This window comes from Sorex araneus, chromosome X, assembly GCF_027595985.1.
Source record: "Sorex araneus isolate mSorAra2 chromosome X, mSorAra2.pri, whole genome shotgun sequence".
In the NCBI taxonomy this organism is placed as follows: Eukaryota; Metazoa; Chordata; class Mammalia; order Eulipotyphla; family Soricidae; genus Sorex; species Sorex araneus.
In genome coordinates, this window is record NC_073313.1 from 373,784,399 (window position 1) to 373,804,955 (window position 20,557).

Below are 20,557 nucleotides of genomic sequence, written 5' to 3' on the forward strand. Positions count from 1 at the left end.
GTGTATGTGTGAGTGTATATGTGTGAGCATGTGTGTGAGTGTGTGTGTGTGAGTGTGTGAGTGTGAGTGTGTGAGTATGAGTATGTGTGAGTATGTGTGTGAGTGTGTATGTGAGTGTGTGTATGTATGAGTGTGTGTGAGTGTATGAGTGTATGTGTGAGTGTGTATGTGTGAGCATGTGTGTGTGAGTGTGTGTGTGAGTGTGTGAGTGTGTATGTGTGAGCATGTGTGTGAGTGTGTGTATGTGTGTGTGAGTGTGAGTGTGTGAGTATGAGTATGTGTGAGTATGTGTGTGAGTGTGTATGTGAGTGTGTGTATGTGTGAGTGTGTGTGAGTGTGAGTATGAGTGTATGTGTGAGTGTGTGTATGAGTGTATGTGTGAGTGTGTATGTGTGAGCATGTGTGTGAGTGTGTGTATGTGTGTGTGAGTGTGAGTGTGTGAGTATGAGTATGTGTGAGTATGTGTGTGAGTGTGTATGTGAGTGTGTGTATGTGTGTGTGTGAGTGTGAGTATGAGTGTATGTGTGAGTGTGTATGTGTGAGCATGTGTGTGAGTGTGTGTATGTGTGTGTGAGTGTGAGTGTGTGAGTATGAGTATGAGTATGTGTGTGAGTGTGTATGTGTGTGTATGTGTGAGTGTGTGTGAGTGTGAGTATGAGTGTATGTGTGAGTGTGTATGTGTGAGCATGTGTGTGTGTGCGTGTATGTGTGAGTGTGTGTGAGCGTGTGTGAGTGTGTGTATGTGAGTGAGTGTCTGTCTGTCTGTCTCGGGGTGCTGCAGCACAGTCTAAGCGGTCAGTGGTGACGTGAGGGGGATGGGGCCAGCCGGTCAGCAGCCTTCTGGCTGGGACGCTGAGTCCCACTGGCTGAAGCCCGGAAAGAGCCCCTCCCCTCCCGCCCCTGCGGGTCTCCTGGAACTTTCCCTTCCAACCCGGCGTGCCAGTCCTCCACTCCCCACACTGGAGCTTCTGAGCCTGTTTCCCGGAGGGGAGCCTGGCGCCCGCGGCCCTGGGCCCAGCCGACCGGGGCTGTGGCCTCGTGGGCGCGAGTCCTCGGTCTGCTCTGGCTTCCCGGTTCCACTCTCGCCCCTCCCCAGACTCGGTCATCCAGCCGTCCACGGTGACGGTGGTGGCAGGAAGGACGGAGAGCTGCTTTCAGGCGCCCCTGGGGACCAGCGGGCAGGGCCGGGCCTGGCAGCCCAGGTGGGCGCGCGGCAGCGCAGACTGGCTGCGCCCACAGAACGCGTCCTCACGGCAGGTCTGAAGTCAGAGCAGGGGCCCGCGACGTGCAGGCTCCCGGCTTTGCCGGTCTCGTGTGCGGGTGGGTCCTTGGGCGCTTCCCAGACTCCCGAGCACTCGGCGGCGTAAACCCCTGCGGTTTGCTCTGTGTGGCAGGACTTCCCGAGGGCCCGCGGGCGCCAGGGGCTTAGCGAACGTTGAGGAGGAGCAGGTCCCAGCCAAGTTTCCTCTCCGAGGGAAGACTTGTGCTAAGTGGCGGGATTATTCCGACCGGGAAAGGTGACACTTTAATACAGCCTCCGTGCCTCGTATGATTAACGGTGATGCTTCTGACGGGCGGAGTAATTATTTTAATCCCGTCTCATCCTTCCCTTTAGTCTTGGTTTCGTGGCCGAGGCTTAACGCTGTGTTTTCAAAGCAACGGGACTTACCCAGGGCCCAGAGGAATCTCTGCCTCCAGCGGGACGGGGACTGCTGCGGTTCCCGTGTGGGTCGAGCTGCAGCTGACGCTCGCACGCCTCCTGCCTCCACCCTGAGGCAGCGTGTCTGCCGCCCCGAGGACAGGCGGCCTGTGGACGCTGAGGGCCGCCCTCCCCAGCTGCCCCTTGCTCCTCGGGACGCGGGTCGGCGGGGACCCGGCTCACAGCCCACTCCCAGCACTGCACCCCTGCGTCCTGCAGGGGAGTCGGGCGGGGACCCCGGAGCACACGGCCGTCTGCGTGGGGAGGGTCTCCGCAGGCCAGGCCAGGCCAGGGCTCCCTCGTCTCCCTGCCCCGAGAGGCGCGGGCCCAGCAGCCCCGGCGGGTCAGCCCGGCCACGTGCTTGTCCCGTGTCATTAACATGCTTCCGGCTTCCCTCCTGTGAGCAGAGAACTCCTCCAGTCCCAGGCCTTTGCTGCCAGAGCGTCCTGTCCTGTGCGACCCTTGCAGGCCCCTTCTTCCCGAGCTTCCCGCTCAGCGTCTGCCCCCGGCCATTGGCCGTGCTGCGGCCCTCGGCGGCCCCCAGAGCTCTCGCCCCGTTCGTGATGGCGCCAAAAGGCCTTCGAACTCGGGAGCAGAGTGGAGAAGCCCAGAAGCCAGCAGGAGAGCCCCGCGGCTCGGCTGGGGCTGGCGCGGAGATTCTCGGGCTTGGCTCCACCGCCTCTCTCGCTCGTGCCCGGGAGTCCGCCTCTCGTGGCCCCGCAGCCCTGCACCGCCCCAGCGGCCACAGGGAGCTCCGGAGACTCGGCCCTGGGAGTGCCTTGCCGGGCGGCTCAGGCCTCCCTGCGGGCCCGGCCCTTCTCCTCCCCTGGCCCACAGGTGACCACGGGCTGTGCGGAGAAGGAGCCCTCGAGGGCCTGAGGACAGCGTGAGCTCACCCTGTTTCTCCTGGCCCAGTGCTCGGGGCCCCTGGGAGCCAGCTCTGCTTCCCCAGGGGCTCCATCTCCGCGCCTCCTCCCTCCTCTGAACGTTCTCCCACTCGGGTTCTGGTGGGGAGACGGCCCGTGTTTGGAGCGACTGCACTGTTCTAGGACCCACCTGACCCAGCTCGCCTGAGTGCCGGGAAGCCGCCCGGGGCTTGGTGAGAGAATAAAGCCAACACTGGCCGTTCCCGTGGGCTGGGAGTGTTTGTAACATGCTGGAGCCTTTCTTCCAACCCTGTCTCGGCTTTGCTGCGTGTTTCCCGGACTCGCCTTGCTGAGCCGGGAAAGGCCCCGTTTGCCCAGACGAAGGACGCGGGCGTGGCTCAGAGCACTGCCGCCACGGGGCGTGCTGGATGCGGGCGGTGTGAGTCATGCACACTTGCAAGCTGGATCTCAGACCTCGGGCCCATCCCCAGCTGAAGCCGAGGAGACCGACACCTCTGCGACTCTCCACAGGGGTCCCAGGCGTAGAGATTCACGTGGAAGCTGAGTTTGGCCCGAGGTGGTGCCCGCAGGGCCCTTCCCACACTGCTCAGCCCCCGCACTCGGAAAGGCCTGGCCGATCCTCAGTGTCCCCAGTATTCTAGAATGCGTTCCGAGAGACGGCCGGGTCCCCGCGCTGACGCCTCCTCGTGGGTCCCCGATTCTGGGTCCTCCGGCAACTGGTCACGGCCCGTGCTCTGGTCTGTGGACTCTCGTGGTCAGTGCTCTGGTCTATAGACTCTCGTGGCCCGTGCTCTGGTCTCCGGACTCTCGCAGTTAGTGCTCTGGTCTATGGACTCTCGTGGCATGTGCTCTGGTCTGTGGACTCTCGCAGTCAGTGCTCTGGTCTGTGGACTCTCGCTGTCAGTGCTCTGGTCTGTGGACTCTCGCGGCCCGTGCTCTGGTCTATGGATTCTCGTGGCCCGTGCTCTGGTCTGTGGACTCTCGCAGTCAGTGCTCTGGTCTATGGACTCTCGCGGTCAGTGCTCTGGTCTGTGGACTCTCGTGGCCCGTGCTCTGGTCTCCGGACCCTCACGAGACACTGATGTGGACACAGACCCCCTTGCAAACAAGCCAAGTGTTGGAACATCACCAAATTCCTTCAGAGATCTTCCCTTAAAGGCCCAGCGCTTGCCGCGGCCCCTCACCTCAGTGGCCTGCGCTGGGCGCGTGTGTGGACGCTGATCTCCGCAGCCCCCGGTTCTGGCTGGCTTGGGACCTTCCCTGCTTCAGATGGTGGGAACACCTCGGAGCTTCGTGCCCGCGGCCGAACAACCGTCTCTGCCCACCTTGACCCGTCTCCAGCCTGGCTGTCCTGATGGCACGAAGGACGCACTGCAGACACTCGGAACAAGCTTTCCCGTCTCCGAGGGCCCCAGCTGAGACCCTCTGGCGTGCACCGGCGGCTGCAGGCGTGCCCGGCTCTACACAGCCATGGCAGAGGGAGGGGCGGAGACTCCGGAGAGAGGCCGGCCAGAGGGGCGGGCCTGCACTGCCCCCGCCAGGTCCTGCAAGGCCGCTGCCCTCCGGCTCACTGCACAAGGGTCTGCCCAGGCCCCAGGGCGGTCAGGAGCGTCTGTCTGTCCTGTGGATCTGTGCAGCTGGCCAGGCAGCGCGGCCCGTGCTTGAGGGGCCTGGGAGAGCTCGTCTCCTGTAGGGCCTGAGCACTCTGTAAGGGCCACTGAGTCCTTTCCAGGTGCCGCTGGTGGTTCTTGTGTGGAGGAAGGAACTGATCTGGACCCCCCCCATCTCTGCACGAGAGGCTGATCAAGAGTAAACGCGGGCGTTACCGAGACAGACCGCCCGTAGGAGAACACGCGCGTGTCTTACGGGACACTTTCCTCAGAAGGAATCTCGGATTTAAAACACTCACTGGAAGCAACATCGTCTGGAAGGTTGTGGAAGTTTCAGGTGCCCAAAGTGTGAGCCCAGCAGAGATCAGAGGCCGGAGGGCCGCCGTGCCCTCCTTCCTGGGGCTCTCTGCCTGGGCGAGATCTCTCACTGTGTCAGACCTGCAGTCGGGGAGGCCAGGCGTGTACACAGCGCGTCCTCAGAGAGTCTGGAGAATACCCTCACACACGAGCGTTCTGCCCCAGCCCTCATTCTTGGTGGCGTTGTTCCTGTCTTCCAGGGTGTCTTGTTCAAAGTCTTTGCCTCCATTCACACCTTGCAGGTTTCTGCGAGACCCCTCAAGGGTCACGGGTGCATTGCGGACGTTGTGGTCATGCTGGCCAGTGTGAAGCAAGATGAGAGCGTAGGCCAAGGCGAGGCAGGCATTGCTGTTGGCAAATGGGGAGCCGTTACAGTTCCTCCAGTGCTCCGTGAGGACTTCCACAGCCTCTGGATGGCCGGCGCTTCCCCGGGCAAGCGGAAGGCTTCTAGGGAGAGGCGCAGGCCTTGGTCCAGCCGCAGGCCCTGAAAACTGAAGGTGCTCACCAAGCTGTCCAACAGGCCAGTGTTTTTACAATCACTCACGACTCGCCGATCATTTTCTTGTCCAGCCGAGGGTCCTCTCGGAGCTACTGGGCCACCTCTGCATTGTCCATCGGGATGGCGAGGAGGCCTTTCTCCTGAAGAGATTGGATTCCCTTCCTTGGCTTCTGGTTGAGCTGCTCTGTGTCGGTGATCAGCAGCTTCTTTTTGTTTTTAATTTCAGTCAGTTCCTGTGGATCTGTAGGAGGCAGGAAAATCGAAGTGGCTCCCGGGTAAACTTTTTGTCAGCTCCAGAATCTCCAGCTTCCTCCAGGTCGCTGCGTCCTGGCTCCCGTGGGCTGCCGGCAGCCTCCCTCCACCCGGCAGACACAGGCCTGGCGTGCCAGGGGCCAGGCCCGCAGCTCTCCCACCACTGGCTGTTCCCTCAGAACTGCTGGCTTCTCGGGAGCCTCCTACTGCATCACGGCTGGGTCTGGTTGCCTCTTCCTCCTCCTGCTGGCTGAGGTCACTGAGGACTGTGGCCGGGCAGCGGCCCTCAGTGCTGTCAGTCACCATCAGCAGAGCACCCGGGGAGAGTGGGTGTGTGGGATGGAGCTGACCAGACACAGGGAAGGCATTCCTGCACAGCAGCCTGGTAAGCTCTGCGAAGCGGCTGGAACAGTGGTGAGCACAATCACGATTGAGGTAAAGTTCAGTGACAAAACTGGGAATGTGCCAGAGCTGCACAGTGGCCTCCAGCGCCATCTCCTTCATCTCGTAAGGCGTCTCGGGGTTTTCCTTGGACTCACCACCAGGATCTCACCGTTCTACAGGGAAGTGATCATTGACGTAAAGGGAGGGGTGCAGCAGGGTGATACCATTTCACCGAAACTCTTCAGTGCCGCCCTCAAGAACATCATGTGACGACTGGAATGGGAGTGAAGATAGACAGTCGGCAATTACACCACCTCCCCTTCACTGATGACATCCTCCTCATAACACCAAACATTAGCCAAGCGGCACAAATGCTGGCCGACTTCGACCACGAGTGTGGAAAGGTCGGACTGCAGCTGAATCTCACCAAGACAATGTTCATGAAAAACGAACTGGTCCCTGAAGCTCCATTTTCCCTCAATGGAACGAACATCTCCGAATGCAGCAGCTATGTGTACCTGGGTCGAGAAATCAACATGAGGAACGACTTGGTGCCAGAACTGCGCAGGAGGAAGAGAGCAGCGTGGAACACCTTCAAGAGCATCGAAGAAGTGGTTAAGAGAATGAAGAACCTCCGACTCCAGGCACATCTTTTCGATTCCACTGTTCTTCCTGCACTAATGTACGCCTCAGAGACCTGGGCCCTACGCAAGCAGGATGAGAATGCTCTTAGGGTATCCCAAAGAGGAACTGAAGGAGCTATGCTGGGAATATCATGTCTCACCGGTTTCAAGTCTTTTCATTTCGGGGAGCTCAGTTTTTTAAGCCGGGCTTCTTGGCTTCTCCCCATGCTGTGGTGGGATGGGGTGTCGGCGTTCCCTTCAGGACCTGGCGGTGCCCTCGGCTGCACACGCCATGGAGAGCCCGCTCCAGGCTGCCGGCCCCGACTCCCTGAGTCTCGCTAGGCCATTCTTTGTGCTGGCACAAACTGGCACATGTTGCTTCCTCCGTCATCTCAGTCCTGTTGATAACAGAGCAGAGCGGGTGGGTTTCTGCCCCTCTGCCGCGAGGCGCTTGGGCATGAAGGCGCTTGACTCGCCTGACCCATGGGCGCCGGGCGTGGCCTGGGCTGGGGGCGGCACGTCTTCTTCCGTCTTCTTGTTCTTCTCTCCGGGCGTGGTGCGGGCCTGTCCAGGGGGCCGTGCCCATCCAGGAGTCACTTGGTCTTCTGCTTCCCTTGCCACGGGGCAGGCGCTCACCCGGGCAGGCGTTCCCGGGATGGAGCAGCCTCTCCCGCCGGCCCCCGGCCCTCCCTTCCTCGGGCCAGCCCCTGCCCCTCCACGGTCTCCTGCTGGGCCTCCGGTCCAGTGTCCACCCTGGGGTCCTAGCGGCCAGTTGGCGGGCCTGGGGTCTTCCCGCTTCCCCCGAGCTTTGTCTCCTGAGCCCCTCACTCTCAGTGCCAGTTCGTGTCCCCCTGCCAGGAGCCGGCCCGCACGCACACAGGACCCTGCTGGCTCTCGGTCGGCTCTTTCCCTGGCTTTTGACGGGGAACCAGCATTTCCTTTCCCTCCCAGCCCCGGACAGGACGGAACCCCGGGCTCTGCCCAGCTCGGCCCGCGTGTGGGAGCGGACGAGCCCGTGGGCTCTCCAGCCCCTTGGCGTGGCGTTTGCTGCGCCCTCCCTCGCTCGTTGTAGGACAGGACGGCTGTCGGGGCAGGCCGAGGCGGCAGAGGCCGCAAGCGCAGACGCGCCTGAGGCTCTCCAGGGTGGCCCTGCCCGCCCGCCCCGGCCCTGCCGGCCCAGCCCCCCCCAGGAGAACCGCGTCGCTGCTTCCCAGGGACCAGCCGGGGGAGAGCCGCCCTTGTCCCCGGCTCGCGTCACGGTGCATTCCCCCTGCCTTAGGAGGTGGCCAGACCCGAACCGGGCGTGGGCCGGCACGTACAAGGGGGACGGCGGCAGCAACTCCCGGGCCAGCACAGTGACGTGCGTCGGTCCTGGCCCGAGTCCTCTTCCCCCACACAGTGACCTCCAGGCCCGGCTCTGGCTCCGCAGCCATTCCTGCGGGGCAGGTCCGAGGGTCCCCGTGCCCACGTCATGCGTCCCTGTTCTCGCTGCCCCCGACAGCCCTCCCTGAGAGCCAAGGAGCCCGACGGTCAGCGTGGAGGCCGCCGCTGGCTACAGGAGCGCACCATGGGCCCGAGTCTCAAGTGCTCACAGGCGGTAACTGCGCTGAGTTAGGGCCTGAAAGCAGGATTCAAGCTGACCACTGGGCGTCGGGCCTCAGCCTTGCTGCTCCCCGCCCCGACCACCTTCCCTCCCACCCGTCCCACCTCCCTCAGCCCGCCCTCGATGCCTCCCCTGCTCCCAGATTCCAGAATTTTCCTGACTCAGCCTCCCCGCCTGCCTGTCTGGCACGAGAGGCCAGAAGCCAGTACTGGGGGCAGCAGCGCAGGCCGGCCCCTCGGGCTGGACGCCCAGCACCACAGGGGCCTCCCGAAGCCGAAGCCAGGAGTCAGACGGCCGGCGGCCCCGCACCAGTGACCAGCCGAGGAAGAGCCCGGCGTGAAGCCGCTGTCTCCTCATCGCAGGAGAGCGTCGTGATCGCCCCAGGCGAGGTGGTCGCTTGGTCCCCCAGCTGCACCGCCCACCCCACGAGCACCCCGTCACGGGAACCCCCAGCCCCTCCCTGAACGGACCCTCCTCGCGTGCCCAGGCAGACCTCTCCCTCTGTGGGTGGACCCTCGGCACGTGGGCCCTCCCGGGAGCTGAGCCCCTCAGTGGGGCCCTGAGCCCTGCATCCTCCCGAGAGGGCCGCCCCGGCCTCTCTCCCGGGGACCCCGACTGCGTCTGTGCAGGACCCCGAGGTGCCTTCAGTGGTGTCACCTTCGTGTTCCTGCTGGCCGGAGGCAGCTGGGGGTCACTGCAGATGGGGCCCAGGCGAGTCCAGCCTCGGGGGACTGAAGCCTGAGTTTCACTAGAGTTTAACCTGACCCCCACTCATAACACCTATGCACACAATGCACACTCATACACACACACACACTCACACAGATACATACATGCATACACACGTACACACACTCATACACACACTACACACATGTACACACTCATACATGCACTTACACACATGTACTCATATAGACATGCATGCACGCACACACATGTGCACATACGCGTACACACGTACACACATGCACACGTGTACACACATGCACGTACATACATGCACACACTCACACATGCATTCACATACATATACGCATTCACATACGCATTCACATTCACATATGTACACACATGCACACACATACACACATGCACACTCATGTGCACACATACACACGTGCACTTACACATATGCACACACATACACACACTCACATGCACGCACGCACACAGACACATCCATGCACACAGTCACATGCACGCACACACACACACACGCCCCTAAGCACTGTAAGCAGAGCACTGTGGAGACTCGCGGTCACATTCACAGAAGAAGGCGGCTCTGGGAGCAGACGCTGCCACCACGAGTGGTACATGGCAGCGGGAGTCCACTCCGGTGGACTCTGCGGCCAGCACTGTGCTGGGCCTCGGGGACCTGGAGACAGCCTCTTCCTGCAGGCAGGGTGGGGCCGCCCTCCCCCGCGCCCGGCAGAGCTCAGCGAGCACCGGACTGCAGGGACACGCCGAGAGTCCTCCTGAGGCCTCGCCCTGCAGGACAGGCCCCGCCCGGGCCCTCCTGGCCAGCCCTCGGCCAGTCCAGGCTCCGCCTACGCTTGCGGCCCCTGCCCGTGAGTCTGCCGAGGGCCCGTGACGGGGCCTGCCCCAGCCCCACGCGTCAGGGCAGCTGCTCTCCGCCACCCCGTCGTCCTCCCTCTGCTCAGGGCTGGCTTTCTGCCCGTACCCGAGCCCTGCGGCCACCGGGACCTGGTCTGGCCCCACAGACGGTCACAGAGGGGACCCAGTGCCGCCTTGTCTCGGAATCAGCTTCCTGCGGGCCGGCGGCTCCTGCCTGCCCTTCCCAGCCCCTCTCTGTCCCTGGGCCACGGAGGAGCACCGAGCCCGGCCCCAGGCTGAGCCACCAGCCAGCCCCAGCTCTGCCCATCTGACCCATCTGACCCTGTGCCCAGGCGGGAAGTGGGCCCTGCCCCTCCCCTCCAGCCCTGCCTGCTGCGTCCCCCGTCCTGCCCCTGGACAAACCTCTCAAGGAGCAGCCTGAGCCCCCACTCAGTGCTCGGGGCCGAGCCTCAGCCCCCACTCACAGTGCTTGGTTTGAATCTGAGCTCCTGCTCACAGTGCTCAGGGCCGAGCCTGAGCTCCCATTCACAGTGCTCGAGGCCACACACCCACTCCTGGTGGCAGCCAGCAGACCTGCCTCCTGCCCTCCAGCCCCTCAGATAGTGGCAGCAGTGTGACCACCCCCCCCCCGCCACCCGCTGCGCGGCCTCTGGCCTGTCGCCTCTGCTCCTAGGGCCTCCCCGGCGGGTTCCAGTGGGGAGAGCGGCTGGGCAGAGAGCGGCTGGGCAGAGGCCCCTCCTGCCCTGCTGTCCCCCTTCGCCACGCGCCTCCCGGGACTCGCGGCTGGGTGACGGAGGCGGGACGACGGTGCTCACTGAGGGAACGAGCAGGGCGGCTCCTCGTTCCCCTGCCGTGTATGCAAAACTGACTTTTAAAGTGTTTAGTGGATAATGGGTCGGCCGAGGTCAGCGCGAGCCACGGCGGCCACGGCTATTATTCCCCTTTTCATGGGAGGGTGCTCAGCAAAATGAGATTGTCACAGCCCTTTCTGAGAGGACAGCAACAGACGGCTAAAAGCCTCTTCACGGGAGGATGTGATCCCATAAAGACACCAGGCCCGGATTATCCTTCACTCTAAACTTCTGCCAGCTTGTACAAAGAGATAAAACAAAACAGCCCGGTCCCAGGGGTGGGGGACCGGCCGGCGCGGCCCGGGCCCCGCTTTCCTGCCGATTAGACCCATGCGAGGAAAACCCACTTAGGCTGAGAGCAGCCGTGGAGGGGCTCTGCCCACGCTGTTCATCTCACAACCTTTTCACACGCCGCCACTTAATCCCTCGCCGGCAGAAAGGTAAGTGGTGCTGGCCGGCAAAGGTGTCACAGTGCATTAAGGCCCGGACTCGTGGCGGGGGATAATGGTTCTGATTGCCGTCGACTCATGTCCTCACACCCGCCTCATGTAAAATAAGTGACATTTAAAAGACATCAAGATGTGAGGAGCGGGAAGGAGAGAGGACGGGGCGCGGGGGCTGGGAGCCGGTCCCTCTCCCCTAAGTGGTGGCAAATGATAACTCGCCATGCCTCGGTGACCTGCGCACGCTTTTAACTTCCTGCCTTGTGTTTTTAGAGAAAAATCTGTAAAATTGCTTCTGGGAACTGCCTCAGCATGTTATCACTTATTTCCAGTTTCGTCTGTCTGAGTTCTGTCCTCCGGCCCCAGGGCCCTCTGTGGTTGGCACTCCAGGCCCCGCCAGGGGGAGGCTCCTGTCCACGGCGCGAGCCGGCCGCGCAGCCCTGCCGGCCGCCTGGGCGGCGTGCGGGGGTCGTGCTCTCGGAACTGACCGGAAGGGGGGTGGAGCCTGGTCGTCACTGCGGGCTGCTGTTTCCTCTCATGGGGGCCGACCGTGCCCGCACCAGCGTCCGGTGGCCAGGGCCCGGGGAGACGGGACGCCCTGTGCCTCCCTCGCGGGGCTGCCTCTGACTCGCCGTCCGCTGGCTGTGCGTGAGGGGAGAGCCGTGGCCAAGGGCTGCCTCCCAGGGCCGAGAGGGTGCAGGACACTGCAGGCCGGGAGCCAGGGCCGTTCATTTCCCCCTCCCGCTCAGGCGGCCTCTCCCTCCTTCCCGCCGGCCTCTCCCTCCCCTCCCCTCCCCTCTCCCACAGCCCCGTCCTCACCCTCCCCTCCCCTCTCCCACAGCCCCGTCCTCACCCTCCCCTCCCCTCCCCTCCCCTCTCCCACAGCCCCGTCCTCACCCTCCCCTCCCCTCTCCCACAGCCCCGTCCTCACCCTCACCCTCCCCTCCCCTCCCCACCCCTCTCCCACAGCCCCGTCCTCACCCTCACCCTCCCCTCCCCTCCCCACCCCTCTCCCACAGCCCCGTCCTCACCCTCCCCTCCCCTCCCCTCTCCCACAGCCCCGTCCTCACCCTCCCCTCCCCTCCCCTCCCCTCTCCCACAGCCCTGTCCTAGAGCGCAGCTCTCTCACCCTTTCACAGTGCAGTTATGTAGAAGCCATCACGGGTGGGGACGCTTAGGCGGGGCTGGACGTCCAGTAACAGCACACGGAGGTAAAGCCCCTCCTCCAGGGAAGTCCTAGGGGATTAGCGCAGGGGCAGAATCCCCCCTGGGGTCGGCACTCCAGGTCACTGGGGATCCTCGCGGGCATCCCTCCGGGCGTGTTGCTTTCTCCTTCCCAGCTGCTAATCCATTTAAACTATCATAGCAAATTTACTCCTTGTGATACTTTCAGTCTCTTGTATGAACACAATAAGAGATATATTAAGCCTAAAGGGTGTCTCTCCTGGGACGTCTGAATACTCCAGACCACAGTGCTCAGGCCAGGTCAGTCTTTCCTAGCCCCGGCAGGGTCCTGAACAGTCACTTCTTTTGGGGTCGTGACAGAGTTTGTTCCGTGACCGTGCTCTTAACTCATTATACTTCTTATGGCACTTAGTTTGCCCCTTCTTGATGCCAGGGTAGCTTATAGCTTGTCCTGGGCCCATCCTTGTCCTTTCTTGAGACCCCCCTTTGGGGGGTGTTAGGAAGAAAGGGCAGCTAAGGCTTAAGTCAAGTAAATAGGATGGATGCCCAGGAGTAAATATTAGTCGGAGTCGATTAACTCCCATGTTACAAAGCACAGCATCAATGGTCTTCCTGAGTCTATATAAAAAGGATATCCCTAAACCACGCAAAGGACGTAAGGGGAAGAGAAAAGCAATATAGGATTGGGAGTGCCTGATGAAATTGGGTGTGCCTCGGGAGCACTGTGGTGGGAGTAACCCAACAAACCTAAGCTCCCTGTGGGAGGAGCAAGGACAAACCAATGTTATGCAGCACTGGGGGTGGTTACGCTGTTTTCCTGGCCCCCAGGCCCGGCCTTGACCAGTCCCCCAAGCGTCCCGCACCCTTGGGCCCCTCCGGGATGCTCACTTGTAAAGCCAGTCCACACCAAAGCTAATCCGCAGCTCTCCCGGCCTCGAGGCCGGGCCCGAAGGGGCTCCAGGAGGGCCTGGGAAGCAGCGGACGGGCAGGGCCCCCACCCGGACCCTCCAGCCTCAGTGCCCCAGTGGCATTCACTGACTTGCACACACTGAACTTTTCCCCTTGAGTTATTGTGTAATATTCAGGAGCCATTTGTGAGACGCAGAGCGTTCCTGGAGGAATTTACATATCAGCTGTTTGCACTGGCGTCAGCGGCAGCGGCATGAAATGTATCTACTCCATTTCCCCTCATCCAGTGCTCCTACCTTCTTTTTCCCTTTAATTTTTATATATGGTAAAAATTTCATTGAGGAGAGATTTTAGATGACAGGACTGTAATTTTAAACCCAATAGAAGAGGTGTAAGCAATTTGAGCTTAGCTGAAGCATAATCTTAGGTTGTCAAGAAGAACCCATTCTCCCTATGCTAATCAATCAGCGTATCATGCGACCAATCATCTCTTCAGCTTAGCATATACCCTCAGGTTTGATATATCTATTAACTGCCCATCACACAGCCCGGCTCTGGGTGATGAGATTCCCCTCGCTTTGGCATTTGGCGGCCGACGACTGAGCTATCACGGCCGCAGATAAATGCCAGAGTGGAGATTTCAATCCCCTTCCTGAGTGCAGAGACAATCCAGGAACGTGGGAGATAGTCTTAGAAGAGAAAACACAGAAAATTACATTTCTCAACACTGCAGCACGTGCGAAAATTGTATATATTACACAATTTCCCTCCCTGGGCCCGCAGAGTACGGTGAGATTACTCTTTCATTAGGGCTGCATTGCGGGCAGGGGTCTCCGGGATGCGCTGCCGACTCTTAATTGCGAAGAGACATTAAGAGCCTGTAGTTCATTTGAGACGGATTCCTGTGCACGCAGGAGCGAGAAGGAGGAAGGACTCGGGGATGCCACTTTCCTGGAGTCAGGCAGAAGCCGTGGTGCGAGGCAGGACCGGGCCCTCGGATCCAGTTCTGCAGGAGGCCGGGTGCGTGGTTCGGAGGGGCGAGTGGGGAGGAGCCCGGCCGTGCGTTTGGGTGGGCCCGAAGGGAGGGCGGCAGGCCGGGGGGCCGGTCAGCTGGGCGCTGCTTCCGCCCGAGGGCCGGGCAGGTCTGCTCCCTGAGGCCCGGGCTGGGCTGGCCGAGCCCCACTCCGTGTCCCTCCTCCCCGTGGTGTGAGACTGAGGCCGAGAGAGGACGGACGAGGCATCCCCTGCTCTGTGCTTGGTGCTCACCACAGGAGGCCGGCCTGGTGAACGCGGCATCTTTCTCGACAGAAAGGGGCCTGTGTTGAGCTGGAGTGGTTGTTGGTTTTAGGAGTCGAAGGTCCTCCCGGGGAACCGGGTCCCAGAGGCAGTTTGTCCCGGGGCCGAGCCCGCACGTGCTGTGGCAGCAGTGAGAAGGGACCAGGCTCTGTCTCTCGGGCCGGCCGGGCCTCTGCCGGCCTCTGCCCCAGCCGACCCAGCTCTGCACGCAGCGGCCCGTGGGGGCGGGGGCACGTGTGCCCTCCCTGCTGCAGGCCACGGGCACGGGCACCCACCCGCCTTCCCGTCTCCCGCGCTGTCGCCCTGCGGCTCTGGCGGAGGCAGGGAGGCCTGCAGGACCACGGCGGGGCCCGGGGTGTGACGTCGCCGCTGCCGTGGACGTCACGGGCTCGCCTGCCTCAAGGGGCCGGGCCCTGGGCTCCGTGCTGGGCACTCTGCCCGGCCCCACTGCCGCCGGGCTGTCCTCGGTTCAGCGCCAGGGCGGGCTGGTCCGAGGGCTCTGCCCCCTCCCGGGCGGGGGGCTCTCGGCGTGCTGGTCTCTGCCGCAGGGATGCCGCCAGCGTCCGTCTGGGACCGTGAGTGGCCTCACTGCCCGCCGCCCCGCGCCCCGTCCCCCTGCTCGGGGCCGGCCGGGGCTGCTCGGCGGTGACTGTCCCTGTCATCCAGCCGTGCACGCTGACCTCTCAAATCTGTAAAAAGTATTTAAAAGAAAGAGAAATGGTTCGTGTTTCCAAACCTATTATGATGCATTTTCAAATATGTCAGCCCCATCTTTGTCAGAATTAAACCGGGGATTGGTTCTGAGCGAGTCGCCCTCGGTCCTCCCAGCTGCGGTGGCTGGAAGCATCTAAGCTGCTTATTATATTGATGGGTTTGCAGCTCTGCGGCAAATGAGAACAGGCAGCTGCCTCCTCCATCAAAGCAGAAAGCAGCCCGAGTTTTTATTAACCGAGTGTTCATTTCTTCTATTGCCAAAATTCTTACACAAAACAAAAGAGCAGTTTTAGCACATTATTGCTTAACTAGACGTGAGGCGCTGACAGCAAGTGATAAGCTGTCTGCTTTTCACGACTGCTAATCATTCCTGGTAGATGTTTTAATATAGCGGAATATAAATTTTGTAATTTACATCTACAATGCTACGTAAATTTATCGATCCAGTTTGTTATAGGGGAACGAGGCTATAATCACAAAAGCTTTTCCCCTGCGTTGTTTAATTTTTAATGACTGTTTGAAAGCCGGGGAAGGGAAATAGAATCAAATTCATTTCTCTAAAAATACAAAGAGGTACGAGGGATGGCCCTCTCGGCTGCCGGGGGCTTTGCGGCGGCCGGCGGGGCAGGTGCCCGCCGCGTACTGGGCCCGTGCTCGAGGCCGCAGCCCCGCCCAGAGCGTGCGGCAGCCTGGCAGCGGCCCAGCCCTGTGTTCTGCCCAGTGCCCCTGGACCCCCGGCAGGCCAGGCCCGAGAGCGGGTGTCCCTGAGCAGGACGCGGCCCCAGCGCTGTGGCTCACGCAGCCTGGCCTCAGCAGAAAGGCGAGTCTCAGGCCCCCTGTATGTCCTGGCCGTGTCGGTTTGAGGCGCCAGTGGCCGGTGCCCACCGGTCAGCTTTGGCTCTCCTTGGGGAACGCACAGATACACAGTCTCCCGCCTCAGCAGTCCTGACGCCCGCGTTTCACTCTCGAAGCTGCAGCCCAGACGTGGTGTCTCTGGAGTCCCCGAAGCGGTTCCTGACACGGCGCAGGGAGGGGACGGGCAGCAGGTGGCCTCCGAGGGTGAGACCACGTGTCCCTGTGGGCGTCCTAGTGCTCGGCCCCTCGGGGCACGTGGCGTGGCGCCTGCCCCTGGAGCCCCGGGCTCCCTCCTGGGGGGCCCGACTGCCAGGTGGGAGCCGTGTGTGATGCCATGGCCAGAGGTGGAGGCCACGGGGCTGGTGCAGTGGTGACCCCGTGGCTGACCCTGGCCGGCAGCGCCCTCAGTGGGCCTTGCAGCCGACCCCCCACGCGGCCGTGACTGACTCTGGTTTGACGCCGTGGCACGGCTGGGATTGACGCCAGGGCTGGTGCTGGGGCTGGCGCTCGTGAACATCGTGGCCAGTGCCACAGCCGACACTGGCTGGTGCTGTGGCCACTCCGCGGTTCTGGGGTGGCGCGTCCCTCCTGTGCTCGCGCTGGGCATCTCTGGGACGCTGCCCCGGGCCGGGCTCCACGTGGGACCGAGAGAGGGATGGGCGCTGGGCGAGAGGGATCCTGGCCGTCGCGAGAAAGGAACGTGTGCCCAGGCCCCGGGCCCGGTGGGTCTGCGTCTCGGGCGTCTTGCGGGGTGTCGCCGCGTCCCCCACCCCCACCCCACCCCCGCTGTCGCCCGCGCTGTGGGCCCGGAGGGGCTCCTGCTGCTCCCACTGTAGAACGGGGCCCGCTCCTGTCCAGCGCACACCGGCGGGATCCCGAGCCCAGCCCCGGAGCACGCTGGCCAGCAGTGGGCCTGTGGGCCGGGCAGTGGCCGGAGAGGTGTGACATGTCCCAGGACACACGGGCTCAGACCCAGAGCCGCCACCCCGCGGCCTCCTCGCACCGAGCTCCCGCCAGCCCTCGGGGCAGTCAGAGCCGGCCCCTTAGTGGCCCCTCGTGGACTGGCGGGAGGTGCGGGCTCAGGGCCCAGGCTCGGCCCTCCCGCTGCGCCCCTGCCTCCTCTCAGAGCCGGTGCCTAGGGACAGGCCGCCTCAGCCCCGGCCTCTGCCCTGCCCAGGGGTCCCGGGGCCCGCCCTGCCGTCCGGGCAGCTCCCCCAGCGGTGGGGGTCTGTCTGTGGCTCTCTGAGGGGGTCTGAGCAGAAGTGGCCCTTGCTCTGGAGCAGTGGAGACAGCAGAGGCGCAGGGTCCCTCCCCGTGTCCCTCCTGGGACGCCGGCTCCCTGGCCGCGGGTGCGAGTGGTCGTGAGCGCCACCCGCCTCTCCAGACGGCTCAGCGGGGCCCACGCGGCTCCCCCCTGCCCGCCTTCGCGAGGGACGCCAGCCAGAGGCTGCACCCGCAGGAGAACCCACAGCGTCGGGGGGTGACGGCTCCTCCATGCCGGGCTCGTCACCCGGCCCAGGAAGTCGGGGGGGCCCTGCCCCAACATGAGGAGACCCGCAAGACCCCGGGCTGCGGTGCTTCACAGAGCCTGTGGGCGGAGGCCCCGGCGGGGCAGGGCTCAGGGACAGGGGCCCGGGCACTGCTGAGCGAGTCGTGGTGGGGCCAGCGGGGTGGCCTGGGGCGGCCAGCAGCAGCTGTGTCCCTTTCTGCTCTCCGGACGCAGGCCCACAGGACTCAGCTTGAATGGGGCTTTTCAGAGGGAAGGGAGAGGCAGGAAAGCAGGGGCGAGGGGCCACCTCCCGAGTCTGCTGCCGGGTCAGCGGCCAGTGGCCTGAGAGAGAGAGAGAGAGAGAGAGAGAGAGAGAGAGAGAGAGAGAGAGAGAGAGAGAGAGAGAGAGAGAATGTGTGTCCCACAGGGCTCAGCAGTAGTGGTCTGAGAGTGTGTGTGTGTGTGTGTGTGTGTGTGTGTGTGTATGTGTCCCTGGGCTCAGTGGTCAGTGGTCTGAGTGTGTGAGTGTGTGTCTTTGTGTCTGTGTGTGTGTATCCCACTGGGCTCAGTGGTCAGAGGTCTGTGTGTGTGTGTGTGTGTGTGTGTGTGTCCCACTGGGCTCAGCGATCAGTGGTCTGAGTGTTTGTGTGTGTGTGTGTGTGTGTGTATGTGTCCCTGGGCTCAGTGGTCAGTGGTCTTGAGTGTGTAAGTGTGTGTCTTTGTGTCTGTGTGTGTGTATCCCACTGGGCTCAGTGGTCAGAGGTCTGTGTGTGTGTGTGTGTGTGTGTGTGTGTGTCCCACTGGGCTCAGCGATCAGTGGTCTGAGTGTGTGTGTGTGTGTGTGTGTGTGTGTGTGTGTGTGTATGTGTCCCTGGGCTCAGTGGTCAGTGGTCTGAGTGTGTGAGTGTGTGTCTTTGTGTCTGTGTGTGTGTATCCCACTGGGCTCAGTGGTCAGAGGTCTGTGTGTGTGTGTGTGTGTCCCACTGGGCTCAGCAATCAGTGGTCTGAGTGTGTGTGTGTGTCCCACTGGGCTCAGTGGTCAGTGGTCTGAGTGTGTGTGTGTGTGTCCCACTGGGCTCAGCGGTCAGTGGTCTGAGTGTGTGTGTGTGTGTGTATGTGTGACCTACTGTGCGTGGCATTTGGTGCTCTGCGTGTGTGTCTGTGTGTGCGTCCCTCCATGCTCAGTGTCCAGCGATCTACATTTGTGTCTGTCTGTCCATGTCTGCCTGTGTCTTAGTAGAGGGCACTGGATCTTGTTTTTAAATAGCTTTATGCTAAGACAGTTACTTAGAGAGATGAGAGAGGTTGACAGACAGACAGACAGACAGACGTGTGCGAGAGAACACAGGCTTCAAAAGGGGGAAGAGCTGAGCGTCCACGTCTCAGCGTGAGCAAGAGCCCGAGGTGGAAGAGCTGAAACACCCGCCAGAGGGGCCGGGAAATGGCCTTTGGCTGAACCACCTGCCTTGCACGTGAGGCCTCGGAGTTCAGTCCCTGGTGCCACCACGTGGGACACGCATGACTGTGGCCCTGGGACATGCCCGCCAGGGTTGTGCACTGCCCAGCAGATGGACGGGGAGCCACAGGCCCACAGCAGAGTGTGTGTGAGGCCACAGCGAGGGCATGGCCCAGCCAGCACCACAGCCAGTCCTGAGCAGCAAGAACCTCGGGAAGGGGAGGGGAGGGGAGGGGAGGGGAGGGTAGAGGGGGAAGCGGAGGGGAGCGGGGATGGGAGGGGACGGGAGGGGAGGGGAGGCGAGAGACTGGCCCCGTCCCTGGGCGAGGAGCGAGGAGCCTGTGGCTCTCGGCTCGGGTCAGACACCACACGCCGAGAGGCGTCTCCCTCTCAGCCCTGCCCTGGCCGCAGTGCCACCCCTCGCACCCGCCCCCATCCTGCCGATCGGTGGTGCTGCAGCGCCAGCCCCCCACCAGGAAGCAGAGGGCTCGGCTTCGCTTCTCGGCGTGAGTCTCGAGTGGACCCAGTTTCCTCTAGGTCAGGGTTGGCCCCGAGCAGGGTGGCCGGGCCGTGCGAGAGGCCGGGATCAGTGTCCTTCTCTCCTTGCCGGTGGCCGCGCCCTCTGGGGGCCGTCAGGGCTGACTCCTGGCCCTGTGCTCCTCGGGGCGCTCAGCGGGCCATACGCGGTGCCGTGTGCAGGGCGAGTGCCCGCCTGCTGTGCCGCCTCTCTGGCCCCGGGGTGTCTTTCAGAAACCCAGCCTGTCAGCGGAGGCAGAACCGTGGCCTTGAGGAGAGTCTGACTGGGACTCAGCTCACTGCACCTGTTAGGGGGGACTTGGTCACCCACAGTGTCCGTCACACGTCCCTTTGCTGGACAGTTTCCGCCGAAGAGGAAAATCGTATTTCGCCAAACACCGAGAGAAAAGTGTTGTCCTAGTACTGCCTTTCCCGGCCTCCTGGTGCCGCTGGCCAGGAGCCCCCACTGCAGGACTGACCGGCCTGGCCGGCCTGGCCACGTCGGCCGGGGTGGATCCCGCCGAAGGCCCTTGCTAGGGAAGGCCAAGGACAGGCCGAGGGAATGACGCCCAAACCCGCAGCAGGCGCTACGCACCGGGCTGGGATTTCGAGCGAGTTCTGAGCTTTGTCCTGTGTGTTTAATTTAGTCAAAAGTCAACCCCTGCCATTTTGGAGGGGAATTGTAAAACTGCTCTAAAAGGCTGCGTTTTAGAAGTCGTTCTCTGGGACTTAATCACGGCTTGCGTTTGAGTTAACTGCCCTTCCCCTATCATTCTTAGATCTCCACATCATCTACTGGTGGCACAGAGGACTGTTCCGGGGTGATTCTGCCCACATGGCCTGGGCCACGACTTTCCTCGAACCCTTCCCCCGCCCTGAGCCCCCTGGAGCAGGGCCTTCGCCCACTGGCTGTCGGGTGGGGAGGGGAGCTGGGCTGGGGGCTCCCTCTGCCTTGGCAATCCCCGTAAGCCAGGCCACGGCCTCCCCATGGCCACCGCTTCCTCCGCCGTGGGGCGGTGTGCATCTGTGTCCTCCATCCGCACCCTGGGCCTTGGGATGGGCCTCAGCGCGGAGAGGCGGGCCGGGCGCAGAGGCCCTCACGGCCGGACGTGCTTCCCGAGGGGGCTGCCCCGTGGTCTCCGCTGGCATCTCCCTCCGGGCTCTTCTCTTTTTCGGGGCTCCCCTCAGTGTTGGGACGCGCCAAGAAGAACGTGGCCTGGACCCCCGGCTGTGTGGGGAAGCCGGAGCCCGCGGCGAGGCTGCCCAGGGAGGAGCGGGCCGCGTGTCCGCCGCCGGCTCCATTTGGAAGCGCAGAGTGTCAGCAAACCGTGAAAAGCACTTAGAGCTGTAG

At 62.6% G+C, this 20,557-nt stretch overlaps 1 protein-coding gene across 1 annotated transcript in view; it reads left to right on the forward strand.

Moving 5' to 3' along the window:
- CAMKMT (calmodulin-lysine N-methyltransferase) overlaps positions 1 to 20,557 on the forward strand; it is a 160,926-nt gene that overhangs the window by 110,755 nt on the left and 29,614 nt on the right. The window lies entirely within an intron of this gene.